This window comes from Mus musculus, chromosome 11, assembly GCF_000001635.26.
Source record: "Mus musculus strain C57BL/6J chromosome 11, GRCm38.p6 C57BL/6J".
Taxonomy (NCBI): domain Eukaryota; kingdom Metazoa; phylum Chordata; class Mammalia; order Rodentia; family Muridae; genus Mus; species Mus musculus.
Genome location: NC_000077.6, coordinates 93,371,464 through 93,387,756, shown reverse-complemented (window position 1 = coordinate 93,387,756; position 16,293 = coordinate 93,371,464). Strand labels below are relative to the sequence as shown.

Genomic DNA, 16,293 nt, shown 5'->3' with positions numbered 1-16,293 from the left:
TAAATGATGAAGAGAAATATTCTAATTCTCTCTTTTTAATGAGATAGGGGATGGGGAGAGGACTCTCTGGGTAAAGTGTCTGTTATAAAAGCAAAAGTACCTGAATGCATTTCCCCAACACATACACACACACACACACACACACACACACACACACACACACACACGCGCGCGCGCGCGTGCACACACACAAGCTGAGAGAGATGATGTATACAGATAGTCCCAGCGCTGGGAAGGCAGAGACTGGAGCATCCCCAGGGCTCACTGGACAGGCAATCTAGCTGAATAAATGAAGTCCCAGTTTAGTAAGAGATCTTCTATCAAATTATGTGCTGGGAAATAACTGAGAAAGTCACCTGATACTGGTTTCTAGACTCAAATTGCTCCCATACACATGCATGTATCTGTATCTTTTTTTTTTATTACGTATTTTCCTCAATTACATTTCCATTGCTATCCCAAAAGTCCCCCACACCCTCCCCCCCCACTCCCCTACCCACCCATTCCCATTTTTTGGTCCTGGCATTCCCCTGTACTGGGGCATATAAAGTTTGCCTGTCCAATGGGCATCTCTTTCCAGTGATGGCCGACTAGGCCATCTTTTGATACATATGCAGCTAGAGTCAAGAGCTCCGGGGTACTGGTTAGTTCATAATGTTGCACCTACAGGGTTGCAGATCTCTTTAGCTCCTTGGATACTTTCTCTAGCTCCTCCATTGGGGGCCCGGTGGTCCATCCAATAGTTGACTGTGAGCATCCATTTCTGTGTTTGCTAGGCTTTATCTGTATCTGTATATATATACACACACGCACAAGCATACACACACACACACACACACACACACACACACACACGAACATGCATGCACACATGCACAAGAGAAATGGAGCTACAGAAAGAGAAAAATTCATGGAGACTCTGGGTTTTCATGATTGGAGTTTGCACAGTTGAAAGGTTTTCAAGAGAACTAATTTCACAACAGTCAGAAAACAGTCGTCCCCAAATGGGACACTTATCAAACCAATTCCCTCTCAAAAATCAGCCAAACTTGCCACTAGAATCATTGTCAGTGTCACTACTGGTCTCTCATCCAGTCATAAAATGAAATCTTACAAAATTCTCTGTAAACTGATTGCAATGTAAATTTTTTATTTTTCTCTAGAAAGTAGAAGATAGGAAAGTTTTATTTTAAGATTACACTAAAGAAGTAATGAAATGTAAGGCAGAATTATTGGTAAATGATGTGGCAGCAAAATTATTGCCAGATGTCACTTGAAGAAAAGGAAATCTTCAAGAAAAATCACCATCTGGGAGTCACAGAAGAGCTGGCCGTGGATCCCACAGACAACAATGTGGTACTGGGGTTTCCTAAAATACCTTCTGTATGATTGTGTTGAGAAAGTCCAGCTTAGAGTGAATGATAGAATCACATGTTTGAGAAAGGTGGAAATAACTAGATCATTTCTTTGTTCTTTTTCTTTCTTCTTTCTTCATTTTTTTTTTTCAGACAGGGTCTCATTATGTATCTCTGGCTCTCCTAGAACTCATTATATAGTCCAAGTTGAACTTGAACTTGTGGTAATCCTCCTGCCTCTGCCTCCTAAGAACAATTACAGGTGTATATTGCCATGTCTACTATGATCACTCACTCTTTGCCCTGATTAATAAATGGACTATATTTAATAATTTATTAATAATGGACTTATAAAATGAACAGACAATTCTCAAAAGAGAAAGTAGAAACAGTCAATAAACATAGGAAGAAAGTAGTCACTAGCCTGAACCATCAGGAAACACATGTTTACATTCAGTATTGCCCTGGTCAGAATGGCTATCCCCAAGAAAACATATGAATCACAAATGCCCATAGGAATGAATGGAAAGGAAACCCTTGCACACTGAGAGTGAGATTGTAAGTTAATGTAGCCACTATGGAAATTCTCCAAGTAAACACAGAACCACCCTGTGATTTGGCTATTACGATGCCTGAATTTTTTACCCAAAGGATTCTATATCAATCAATATACAACAGAGGTCCTTGGATACACATGTTTACTGAAGTGCCACTACCAGTAGCTAAGGTATGGACCCAGCATGGGTGTTCATCAGTAGGTGAATGGATTAATTAATGCAATGTGCTGTAAATACACAATGGGTTTCAATCAGCCATGAAGAGGAATGAATGAGGTCAGAAGCAGGAAAATGGGTACAACTGGAGGTCATTATACTAAGACAATTAGGCCAGTCTCAGAAAGACAAATATCACATCTTTTCTCATTTATGAATCTTAGACAGACAGACAGACAGACAGACAGACACACACCCCACAGTGTGAAAGCAGAAGTGAGATTGTCTTGAAGAGGGAGGAATTAGTGGGGGCCAGGGAGAGAGGAGGGTGTGGAAGGGAGAATATGATAATATCTGTGAGATACTTGAAAGAAAATGTCTTCATAAAAACAATCACTATGAAATGTGGATATATACTACTATGTTTGACAATTTTTATTTAAAATATAATTACAGAATTCCTCTCTCTCACTCTTCCTTCCTAATACTCTCATGTCTTCCTTCCAAGGCATATATGTGGTACACAGACATGTTTTGCCTGCATGCATGTTTGTATACCACATACATGTCTGGTACCTTTGGAGGTTAGAAGAAGGGGTTGGATCTCCTGGATCTTGAGGTTTTGAGACACTGTATAGGTGCTAGGAATTGAACTCTGCTTTTCCTGAAGAGCACCCGATGCTCTTAATCACTGAACCATGGTGTTGAACTTCTTTCCTTCAAAAGTGTAAAAGAATATACACTACTGTAGCCAGACAGTTTATGGTACTTTGATAAGGAAGCCTAGGACACAGACATAGAGTGTATATAAGGTCATGGTATTTTTCTCCTATCTCTCTCAGACATCTTGTTCTAGGAAAAGGCTGTCATATCCTGTTATTAGGGTACTCAGCCTACAGAGAGTCCCTACAGCTTGAATATAGACTTCTGATCCTATTTAAGATATCACATGACTGTGGTTCCTCCAGTGAGGATATCCCATGTCACAGTTTCTCCCTCTAAGAGAAGATGTCACATAATAACCTTGCTCATATACTGACCACGCTACTTGAGAAACTCTGGACCAGAATTACAATTAAGCTGCTTCCAAATTCTTGACCCATAGGGTCTTTGTGATGATAAATATTCATTGCCTAAGCCTCTGAGCTCTGGCTTGACATTCTACAGTAATACACTGAATACAGTCTCCCTTGTTCCTCAGACCCAATTTACCCAACTCCTGAGTTCTGGAAGATTCAACGACATTAAGATGCCCTGAGCGCTGAGCAGTGAATTCTTCTCCCAAGCCTCTGATAACTCTTTATAACTTCATTCCTACTCCTTATCTACCTCCTTTCTCTGACAGATTAAAAAGTGGGCTTCTTTCTTTCATGGGGCTCATGGTCATAAAGGCCCATTATTCCGAGATGTAAAGATTCTAAATAAAGAGTGACTGCCACTCTCACAAAATGAAATTTATTGGTTTTATTACTCTGGATATTTCCAAAATGATCAGAGGCTTCTCTGGTCCCACAGCCATACTCAGGGAGGTGGGCCCCAGGCTTGATAGTCTAGCCAGTAGGCTTTAGAAGATGCACAGGGGAGCATCTATGTGTGCAAGCATTCCATGGCTTCCTGGCTGGTACCTCTGAGGCTGCATGCAATGGTTGCTTCCATAGCTGAATATGTAAGAACAGAAAGGAGGGTGAATATTACTGAGGGTGGAGCAGAGAAGATAAAACTCATGTTTACAGAGGCAGGTACTGGCTACTGCTTGATTAACACAGCTATATTAGATATTCTCTATATACTGCATACAGAATAGGAGGTCCTAGGTGGGCAAGGAAGGATAATATAAGGGTTGAGCATTATCTCTTAGGGGATCCAGCAAGAAAATCACAAATTCCACATGATTAGAATACCACTGAAAATATGTACAAAGTGAGATCGAGTCTAGAGGGGATGCAAGAGCTTGCCAAACATGTACATTTATTTATTTTTTGAAATTTTAGAATCTGTTTGCCTTCCAGGCTTGATCACTATTGAAACTTGCACAGGAACCACATTCAATGTGAGAGCTACATCTGTTCAGTGTTGGAAAAGAAGGAGAGCAAATATGGAAGGAGAATCAAATCCACGTGCCTGGTAAACTCAATAGTGGAGAGTCCTGCCCCTTGGTTGAGTGAGTAAGTGCTGATGACCATCTAAGCTAGGAATCCTGATCTGGGGCCACTGATGATCAGACACAGAAGAAATCTTCCTTACTAGGTGCTGGCAGGTGTTTCTAAGTATTAGCTCATTCAATTTTCATTCCATCCTTAGGAAGTGGATACTATGATTATCCCCATCTTAAGAATAAGAAATTGCGGGGCTGGAGAGATGGCTCAGTGGTTAAGAGCACTGACTGCTCTTCCAGAGGTCCTGAGTTCAATTCCTAGCAACCACATGGTGGCTCACAACCATCTGTAATGGGGTCTGATGCCCTGTCTGGTATGTCTGAAGAGAACAGTGGTGTACTCATAGACATAAAAAAATCTTTTAAAAAAAGAATAAGAAATTGAGCAGAGTGGGATATGAACTGGGCATTTTGGCTTCAGCTAATGTTTCTTTATATTTACCTCTCAATGGTACAGACCATCAATGAAGATATTTCTTTTGTGCAGAAAATTTTGGAGTTTTGTTTTGAAAATTAAAAAAAAATAGCATAAGGATTTTTTAGGGTTTAGCATCGTGAGCTCATGGTCTTGGAGAAGACCACGTGGATCTAGCACTGATTTGTGTATATGATTGGTAGATGCATTTCCAAAAAGTAAACCATAGAAGGCAGACTCATCTGTTTTTTGTTTGTTTGTTTGTTTTAATTATATCCTAGTAAGGTTGAGAAGTTCATCACTGACTTGGATCAATGCATCACTATGTGTATTTTAAGTCTAAATACATTTTGGAACGCACTAATCTGTGATCATTGTTGTAGGGTGGTTGGGAAAGTTGGTTGGATGGAAAAACAATATGGATTGTTTGTGTTAGATCATAAACCTGGAACTATTCTTTGAGATTCTGAACACTAGCTAGGGAATCATTGCAGCTTCCCATAGATCTGCTCTAAGTGGATATGGCTAAGGAAAAGAGACCTTTCAGTCTTATGTTAGCTGTTGTGTTGGTTTGTTTTACAACTTGACACGTGAGTCATCTGGAAAGAGGGACTCTCAATTGAGAAAATGCCTCTACAAGATTGGCTTATAGACAAGTTTTCTTGAGTAAGGGTTGATGTGGGTGGGTCTAGCTCATGGGCAATGGTACAAGCTCTGGAACTCCCATTTTTCCTGAAATCCTCAGCAATCATCCTGCATAGCTCTAGAGATTCAGGTACATTAAACCTGTAATTTGGCTACTGGGATTTGAACTCAGGTTTACAGATCAAGAGATCCTAACACTGATCCATTAGTCTAGACCCATTCTTCACTTTAAAATTTTTTTTTATAAAAGTTATTATCTTGTGTATATGAGTGTTTTGCCTGCATGTATGGCTGTGTGTCATGGAGACCTGAAAAGTGTTGGATCTTTTGGAACTGGAGATTCCAAGTTGCCATATGGTTGTAAGTTGCCATATAGGTGCTGGGGATTGAGCCGGGGTCCTTTGGAAGAGCATCAGGTGTTCTTAACAGCTGAGATCTCTCCAGTCCTCACCCTTCTTCTCCTTCTTGTTAAAATTCATCTCTCTAAGTAACTTTGTAAGTAGATGGGATTCTTAACCTCTTTAAGAATAATACATCCAGACAGTAAGGACTGCAATCTCCCCTCTTTCTGGAGGCAAATGGAGCAGCCTCCTTCCTAAGGGAAAGTAGCATCTCTCCCTTGCCACCGGTTTGAAGTTTTCCATTGTAGAAAGTATAGCACCTTTTGATGGGTTGCAGGTGGTAGACGGACTTGTAAATATTTAGAGATATGCATAGCACTCAAGTCTGTTGTTCTTATCGCCACAGCATACCCTTAAGTAGAATTTCTGTCTTTTTTCAACATCATGGAATAGAATGAATTTCAACACTTGGAATAGAATCATAATGTATTTTTTTACCATTCCAAAATGCAGTTTTTAAAATTTCATATTACAGAATCTCTGAAATTGGGATGTATCTTACAGTTGTTAGCACCTGAAAATTGCTGTTATCTTGGTGGCATGGGGAACAGAAACATAAAACCATGCTGATTCTGATAATGGGTAGAATTTAGAATTCACTGGAATGTAATGTTGGTGTAGCATGGTGGGTTAAATGTATGGGACTGCTTCTGGCAGGAGGCAGCTGTCCTGTGACCCCCCACATACCCAGGATCTGGGCAGTACCTGTTGGGGGCTGAGAAAAGCAATATCTAGGACACATCTGTAATCTGTGTGATAGCCCAGGAAGGCAATATCGCCTCCTCATATTTTAGCCATCCTATCTGTGAACCTTCCTGAAAGATAGGCTTCTGTGAGATTTCTGTGACTTTTCTTACACAAAGTACATCTCATATAACCAGATACCCAAGAATTTTCAGTTGTTAGTGTTGGCTTTACAGAGCAAGTGCTAAGGCAAGGCAAATGAGAGAAATCCATCTTGGATATAAAATTTAATCTGTGCCATGATTTCAGTGATGGAAATAAACAATGTTTTGGTGCATTTTCTTTTTTAAAAACAAGGTAAATGCAAAGCAGGGGTGAAAAATAAAAATTTTAAACAAACATGAGTTATGACTTTTCATCTTGTTGTCAAATGCTAATCTTTGGCTTTGTCAGATCCTATTTTGATTATGTAAAATATCACATTAAAATACTATTTAATTTGATTGCTAAGTTTTTTTGGTAATCAGTTTAAATTTTACTCTTGAGGTCAGTGCTTGACACCCATTTTCTTGTTTCTTTATTCTGCCTTTCTTTTGACACTAGACTGATCATTCCTAACAGTGCCCAAATTGCCCTGATATTGCATAGTCTCTCTCCCATATATTCATATATCAAGCTCTGATTTATGGTGAGTCCATTGCCAGACACTGAAGATTCACAGATGACACAGTACAGCACTGGACTGTGGGGGTCGTGGATATGCAAATAAATGTATATAATATTTTCTTCAGACACGTTATAAATCTACCCATAATTGATTCATTTCAAAATGTTCAAGGGGTACCTTGTCTATGTATGTCCCATACAACTGGAAATGCAGAGAGGAATTTGCTTCTCTTGATGCTAAGATTTTCTTTCAAAGCCAAGCCATTCATTTGTAGTATCCTTACATGGTATTCTTATATAGAGAAGGAGGTAACATGAAATCCTGTAACTCAAACATCACTCTGCCTAGCTCAAATGCAGTACCCAGTGAGCACAGTCCTCAACACATAGGGCACATTCATTAAATGAACCATTATTCAGTGATAGCTGAAATGGATGTTGTGCTATAGGCAAGGAGAAGGCAGTGTTGCCTTTGGCTCCCTGGAATCCTTTTGTGAGCCCTGGATCCTCGTGGGTTTAACTGCTCAGTGGTCCCACCACTCATTAGCTGTGTGACCTTGGTCCAGTTCTTTAATCTCCCTGCAACAACTTTCCTGATGTATAGACCTTAAGCAAGACTGTAGATCTTCAAAGTGCACCACAAATTTGGCTTATACAAGGTATTTGGCACATGTGCATGTCTTTGTTTTCCATCTTACTTTGATGGAATTGCAGGTCAAGAAGTCTGAGTCAGTGTCAGGTGAAGAAAACCACTTAGGAAAAGGGCCATGTTATCTCACCGATGTTTTCATGCCATGCACTCTGATCACACAAAGAATGGGACCAGTCCATGTCTTTATGTCACTATGCCATAATCAGTTAAGGCATGGAATTTGAATATTCAAGTCCACTTTTGCAACACACAAGAGATGGATTGGCTTCTCCAGGAAAGAGGCCAATCTGGAGTCTTTAGTGATAGCTTCCTGAAGAAATGCATCAAAGACAAGAGGAGCACACACACACACCACAAGCAAGGGGGAGTAAGGCCACAGCAGGGATGCAAATTGGGGCTGTGTCATGGAAACAAGAGTTAAGCCAATAAAATGTCACTCACATGCAATTTAAGAGAGATCTATGTGAAATAAACTTTAGAAAACTGTTCACATACATCAGCCTATTACAGGTGCCTAGCAAAACATTTCTATGAAAATATATAGTGCAGCACATGAATAAATCTGTCCTGAGTTTTATGGTTCCATATACAGAGTCATAATGTATATAAAATAGAGGAACATGGAGAACTAGTTCACTGCTTTAACCCATGTTGGCTAAATGGACTTGGAAGCATCCATTAAATTTATATAGCATCAACAAATAGAGTTTACACATAAGGACGCAAGCTGCAAAGTCAGACCGGATTGCATTCATTTTCATTGGGCTGCTGGTAAATGAGGAAGAGCTCAGGCTTGCTTGAATACCAAAAGGAGCTTTTGAGATTTCTCCAGGAAGATGCTACTTTCCTGACCTCCCTCATAGCAGGGGTAATGGAAACCTGCAGAGGCCAAGGCACACATGGAAGGAGCCTCAGGAAAGCAAGAACCTCACACACCACTGTATCCTCAGCTCTTAGAACAGTGCCAACCATAGAAAATACTCAAGAAACACCAGCTTACCTCATAGGTGGAGATGACAAACCCAGGCTCCTCTGAACTTTTCCCATCCAATAGGGTTTTTGCAAGTCATGGAATAAAACAGCTCCTCTGTGCAGAAGAGGGAATGCCATCATTTCCGAGAGAAAGGATTATATAGGACACCTAGGAAGTCCCACAGCTTAAGGAGCAAATTTTATTTTGTTCCTTGACTTCACTGCCAGATGGAATGCACTACTTTCCCCTTCTTTGTTCTCACATGGCTGTCTGTGAAGAACAAAAGACCTTGAACATCCAAAGCTACCCTGAACAAAAAGAACAATGCTGGGGTTATCAAATACCTGACTTCAAAATTTACCACAGAGCCAGGACAGCCAAGACAGCATGATACTGGCACAGAGATGATGAAGATCAGTGGCTCATAACCAAAGCCTCCCTGAAGGGTATGAAGTTGATGTGCACAGGATACCTGCGTTCTCAGGCTTGGGGCAGCACTCTTCACTACAGACAACAGTGGTTTCAGCCCAGATGCTCAGTAAAGATGCACACATGCAGAGAATCTGGTATAACACTAAGAAGTGATATGAGCTATTAAAAAAAAAAAAAAAACAGCTCATGTCATCCACTGGAAAATGGGTAGAGCTGTTATTTTAAACAAAATAAAGCCATTGCCAAAAGGCAGGTATCACATGGTTTCTCTCATATGTGGAGATTAGAAGGAAAAAGATGAGTAGATGTAACAGAAGGACTGTCTGGAGGGGAAAGGGGACTGGGGGAAGGTGGGAAAGAGGAGAGTGTGATGGAGAGTGGTTAGAGAGGAGGATCCTACATAGGCAAAGCATATGCAAGTGTGGAAATGTCACAGAAAGCCACATTAATATGCATAATTAATGCACATGAATAATTTTACAATAAAAACTATTGAAAATATCCTCTTAATTTTACAATATCATTTTACCACTTTGGTGGTCAAGTTTTAAGCTTGTATACAAAGTAATGGTATTATACTTCACTCTTACCAATTCCCCTGGTCCCTTACCTTCCCCTGACTCTTCTCTTTTCATGCTTCGCCCTTCTCCTTGCCCCTTCCTTGTTTATATTCTTCCTCTTTACTTTACCTTACAAAAATCTGTACAAAAGCAACTTACTTTAGGGCCAGGTCTTTAGATTAGGCTGGAACTTTCTGGAATCAGTACATCTATCTATCTATCTATCTATCTATCTATCTATCTATCTATCTATCTATCTATCTATCATCTATCTAAAGATGTGTGTGAGAAGACTTGGGTGTGGATGCATATGTGTATATATATGTGTGTATGTAAATCTAATGTTGATGTTGGGTATCTTTGATAATGGTACACCTTACTTACTGCAACAGCAGCATCTCTCAGGGAATCAACTCGGCCTGACCTATGGATCTGCTGTGTTTGCCTCGTTAGTACTAGGATCACATGCAGCCTCAATGCCTGCTTGGCTTTTGTTTGGATTCTTGGAATCTAAACTCCTGTACTTACACTTTCATAATAAGTGCTTCACCATTGAGCAATCTTCCTAGCTTAGATTGGAAATTTCTAGAACTCTAGGATTATGACCACTTATCTACCACCTTTTCCCTCACTACTGGGCAAATATTGGGTCACCAACAAATATTTATTGAACTAGTAAGAACTAGCTGTGAAGAAAGAAAGTCTTGAGTCTCTTTGCTGCTCCCATTCTTAGTTTCATCTTAAATCCGCTTAGTCTGAGAGAAATTAAAGAAAATCTACCTATCTGGCTGTTATCCAGAAAGTCACACACACAAAAAACACTCCTATTTGGAAATATTTTAAAAAAATCTGCTATACTTCTTTCGGCCATGCAATAATAAAGGAGACACAAGAGTGATGGACCAGGACCCAGCAGAATACAGCCCTAAGTCATCTAGAGCCCAAGACAAGCTCCTGTTGTCACTTGTGGTCCTCATTTGTCCATAGTTGTGAGGTTGCATGTATATATCTGGGTAGTCTATGACCATGGTTCAACCCTCTTCAGTCAGATACATCTTCAGTGAGTTAAAAGAGAGGAGACCGAGACTCTACCAGTGATCTTCATCCTACCACAGTGAGTGGACGTGATCAGCTCTAACAGTCACTGAAATTTCAAGGGAAGAATAGTGAATTTCCCGATCACGGATTTTGGAAAGGTTAAGTATTTTGCTCAGAGTCACACAGCTAGGATTTAAGTTCAGTTCTGAATCCAACTGTGTGTAGTAAGTAGCTGCATCCTGGTAATGTAAGGATCTAGATTAAGTTCTAGATATGCCTCCCAGGAGCTACACTGCATTGGAGAATCTGCTTATCTCTAAGTCTCAATTCACAGCCGTTGCCACATGCAGAATGAGAATATCCTTCTTAGAGTGGCTATGAAGGGTCAGTGAAGGGAGGCAGATGCTTCCTTCACAATGCACAATGCGCAATGTCACCAAGTAGGTGCTCAGGCAAGTTCACCTCTTTGTGAGTATTTTCCAAATTTGATCCTTCTGTATCACACTACCTATGTAAGTAAATATGACCTATACCCTAAGTCTTAGGAGGACAAAACTATATAAGTAAACCCAGAAACTGCTAGATAGCAGAGTGATGGAAACTGTGTTTATATCTCCATGCTGGAAGTCTCAACGCTGCAGGCTGCTTTGCTTACAGATGGGCAGGACTGGCCAAGGGGGCATGATTCTGGCTGCTGTCCCTGGACTGGTCAGTAGCCTACTCTATGCATGGGTGTCTCTGGCTGCCTGAGATGCCAATCTTACTGAACCATTAAGTAGAGGTGGCTTGTCTTTTCTGGAAGGCCACTGTCCCCAAGACCAAGAGAGGATGTTCTTTATACTCATTAACTCTTTGTATCCATGCTTCTCTTGGGTGACTTGATGTATATACTTGTTGTCCGACTCAGTTGGAGCAAGATGATGATGGCGACTCCCCAGCTCTCTGAATGCTTTGCCTGAGACCACAAGGAGTCTAGAAACACTTAAAATAAATGGACAGATAGCTATAAATTAAGTGGCTGCCAAGGAGCACAAAATAACACTATGACACACAATCACAAATCAACAACTATGAAATTGAGAACAGTTATTGGGCAGTGTGAATGCTGAACTGGCTCCAAGCAACACCACTTGACTTGACCCACAACAGGAAGGGAAACAAATACAAGCCTATCACAATTCCTGTCCCCACTGGCTCTCCCATTCCTATGGGGCAGAGGAAAAGATGCAAAACCTCTTTCAATAGCATGCTGGGATCCAGGCACAATGGAAGGTTAGGTCCAAGGAACTTGAAATTAGGGCTTGTTTAAAACAAAACAAAACAAAACAAAACAAAAAACAGGCCCTAGGGATAGGGAAGGTAGTAGGAATTTGGACAGGTAGATAAAATGGCTCATCATATAGAAAAAAAAATGACATTTTGAGGGTCTGGATTGGCATAGGCAAAGTTCACAGTTCAGGACAATAAATTAGAGTAAATGGGGGCTAGACCATGGCCTGCATATGTGTATTATAGTAGACAGAGATAGAGCGATTGATTTTTATTATATATTGAGTGTAGAGCAACACATTAGTTTTTGTGGAAGGAAGATGTATTTCAGTAAATAAAAGCTTAAAGGAATTATTATATTCCAAATTAACTGAAGTTACTGATTTATATCTGTAGTCCATTCTAATATTAGTGGCCATAGTCCAACTGCCTGCTGTCATCATGCATTTTTCCAGTTATGATATCACTTGCCCTTATCACATCTCTCTTAAAAGGGTAATAGCATCCTCATTTTAGAGTTGGAAACATCAAAGTTCTGAGGATCCATGGCACTGTGATTGTCAAGGCAGAGAGAGGATTAAAGAAAAGACAGATTTAAAAAGCTGCCTTTCTCCCATATGCAGTACATGTCTTTAGACTGCATTGCCCATTTTATCTACCAATAACATGGCATCGTCATGGGTATTGCTCACCCAGGCTCTCTCCTCTGTGTTCAGCATTATACTGGGCATGTTATATAGTCACCCCATCCCCTATAGGCAATTCCTGAGCAATCTTCCTTCCATGCCACATATGGCCAGGCACAGTTCTGTGTATTTTTCTCCTTATTTTTAGTTGTAAACTACTATTCTATTTAGGGGAAGAGAAATATTCTGACATTCTTATTCCCATAGCTGTCTTCATATGAAAGTGCCCCAAATAGAACATTCTGTCTTTACAGTCTGCACTGTATCAGCGATGGTGGATGATACAAGCTCAATATTCTGTTTTCATAATTTTATGACTTCTTGGACCGTCTGCAGGAAAGCCTGCATAAGAACTATCTCGGTGATTCTGCAATAGTGTCTCCCCTTAGGAAATGCTCATTTTTAGTACAGTCAGGGTTGATATTAAAGGAGAAATTCTTCAGTTTCTCTTTAGCCTCAATCATGCTACCCTTGGGAGAGGCTTGCCCTCTGAAATTCAAGGGAAGAAGAGCTGGATAATACTCATAACTGAGAACTGCCACTGTAGCTATTCATACAGGAATCGGGAGGCAGAGGAGGAAGGGATCATGCATCTCTCGGAAGAATACCTTCATTAGGATGCAAACGTCGCGCCTTGCTGAGTTCTGGGTGGGCCCCTGGAATGTTCCACCTGAAGTTTTCATTGGGGAAGATTAAAAGCAAAGAAAACCATATGTTCCAGCTTCAGGAGCAAGAGTGAAGAAACATGGGTGACAAAAGCAGCAAAATGAACAGAGGAGATTTTCATTCCACACCAAGAAGTCACGGAATGAGTCACCTGGTGCTCTCTCTGTTTGGTTTCCTATAGACCAATCTCATGGAGAGAATGAGGAAAAAATGACCATGCAGAGACAAGAAGTCCCCATGGCCTACCCCCTCTACCAGTGTTGCCCTGAACAGATTTCAAGCTACAAAACACTCAGCTGCTGTATAATAGCCCCAGTTCCGGCTGCAAATGTTAGTCATTTCATTATGCATTCTCCAACAGGGTATATAAAAGTTGTTTACAAGGGCAAAGCCCTAGCCCCGAAAACTGGCTCTTAGAGTGCCTCTACCTTGCCATATTTTAATTCTTTGAACCTGCAGCAACAATTACATTTTTATAACTGCTAGCAGAAGAAGTTATTAAAATACTTGGCTCCAATGTGCCTTGGTCCCTGCCTCTGCTGGAATGCTGTAAATTGTTATGACTCACACATTTGTGCAAACCCACTGAGAAAAACATCATTTTGAAATCATTCCAGTGGCTAGTGAAAAGAGGCTGATGGTAGATTTTGAATTTAGTCTGTGTGATGGTAACGGATGGATGGATGGATGCTGAACTCTGAGGGACAAGGACTGAATCCCACTGCTGCCTCTAAATTCCTATGGGAACAGCTAACAGCCTCTCGAGGTTTTATTATTCCCGTCTGCAGAATGGGAACATGAAATGAATGCCCAATAAAAGTTAATTATTATCATAATTGTTGAATTGACAGCATTTTCTTTCCCACCTCAGGGAAGGGTTTTCGAGTCTGTGGCAGAATGGAAATTTCATGACTATATTTGTATGAACAAATGATGTGGATGTTTTCTTCAGAATCCTGGCACCAGATATTGACCTGTTGCTTTGTCTTTCTTCAGAGCTCCATTCTATAAGAAGATGTGCCCTTGCTTAGCTCATCTGTGAGAGGATGAAGATAGGTTCATAGTCATCACATGGTGGACTGGTATGAGGGTGTCTCTTCAGCTGCTTTATGACAGCCATTTTTCCTTCATCCTGGAATAATGGCCTACAGAGGTTACCACGATTGTAGTCTAGGCTAGAATTGGAAATAAACTAAGAAGACTCAACCATGCAATAAGACAAGTGATTCTCTAAGCCATATGGGTCTTGTCTCACATGGACCACAGAAAGGCTTTATGTATTGGAGTCCAGGGGTCTAAGTATAAGTCTTGACCCATTAAGAGAGTCTCTGATTGCACCAGGTATGGTTGTACATGACTGCAAACTCAGCAGTTGGGAGGCTGAGTTAGGAGAGTCAATTGGAGTTCAAGGTTAATCTGGATCACATAGCAAATTACAGGACAGAGTGGGCTATAGTATGAAACTTTTCTCAAATAAACACTACCACCCCCAACAATAACAATTCCAAAATAAACAGCATCTGCAATTGATGAGTTTTTTGGCTCACCATATAAATCCTCTGAGCTCCAGTTTATTCACATGGAAATAGAAATAACATTATTATTTCTTGCCCAGAGCCTCTATGAGCACTCAAGATAATCCAAAGGTACTTTATATAGTCTAAAGAGCTTCTTAAATGTCACTCACTAATTTGGGGAGCAATCAGTATCTGGTGATTTACTTATTTTAAGGATTCTGAGGACTGGGGAGACTGAGAAACAATGATACATATAGAATCAACGTGGTTTTAATAAAAGTCTAGAGCTGTGGTCTGGCTAGAGTGAGAGGTGACGAACTGTTCCTATAGGACCATGCCAGGCTCCAGGGACGCAGGAAGTGAAGTGTGCTGGTAGAAATCAAGGTGACTTTTTATTTTAATTTATTACAATCTAACTTCTTTATCTGTTTCTTTTTTCTTTATGAATGGATTCTGTTTACTCCTTACATCCTTTCCAGTCACACTCTTGGAAACCCTTTTTCAGGTCTTTTAAGACTCTTTGGACTTAGCACTCATCAAGCATGAGTTTTTAAATGGTAGATGCTTTTATAGGACCCAGCACTGACCATATGAAATAAGCCCTTCCTATTTAGAAATATTAAATCCCAGAGAGGTTTGAGCACAGATCTGTAGTTCCCTTTGCTTCACCAATCAGTCCTAAGGCTTCAATTACAATACTGTCTTGTTTTCTTTCTCAGAAACATGCAGAAAAAAAAAAGAATGAGTAGCTGGAAGCCTCACTACAACGCAGGTAGTAAGAGGATGCATGCTAAGGATGGAGGCGTTAGGTAGGTGTGCCATTCATTGTATGCTGTAGTTTTGCACAGAAGATAGAACAGAAAAGAACTGGTGGAAGATGATTGGCTGAAACGCTGGTGGAAGATGATTGGCTGAAAATTTGGTGGACGGTGATTGGCTGGTGAGTACACTCACTTCTAGGTGTTGCTGGAGCATTCATGCTCTCCCTAGTTGAGCTGTCTTAATTCTCAATGACACTGGGTTTGGAGGATCAGCAGCAAGTATGTTCTTTCCTCTTCCCAGACTTTCATTCATATATATATATTTCAGTGAGATATACATACATATTTCAAATATATATAAATACAGCTCAGCAGTTATTGATTTTTCTCCCCCATTAAAATGCCTTTGGGTGTATTCACAATAGATGCTCTGACAGCAGCCAGTCTGGTAAAGTGAGGTTGGGGGAAAAAATGAAAAGAACATGAGTATGGGACTCAGGTACTGAACTAAGCACTTGGTTTACTTCTTCTACTCTTTTCTGCTTGTAAGGTATATCAGGCAGATCTCATACTGTGTCAGTAAAGACACAAAATTCTTTTAAATTTTAATGTAGAGTATCAGTTATGCTACTTGTGGGGCTATTGTCTTTTGGCTTTACATCCAGATTTCAGAGGTTTTTATTTTATTTTTTAAATCGTAGTTAG

The 16,293-nt window shown here is 40.3% G+C and overlaps 1 protein-coding gene and 1 long non-coding RNA gene across 6 annotated transcripts in view; both read right to left on the bottom strand.

The window, feature by feature from the left end:
• Car10 (carbonic anhydrase 10) overlaps positions 1-16,293 on the bottom strand; it is a 504,947-nt gene that overhangs the window by 213,995 nt on the left and 274,659 nt on the right. The window lies entirely within an intron of this gene.
• Gm35002 overlaps positions 1-16,293 on the bottom strand; it is a 97,153-nt gene that overhangs the window by 14,050 nt on the left and 66,810 nt on the right. The window contains exon 1 of the long non-coding RNA XR_388957.4: positions 8,687-16,293. This exon is cut by the window's right edge and continues 66,810 nt beyond it. This is a non-coding gene — a long non-coding RNA (predicted gene, 35002). The remainder of the gene's footprint in view (positions 1-8,686) is intronic.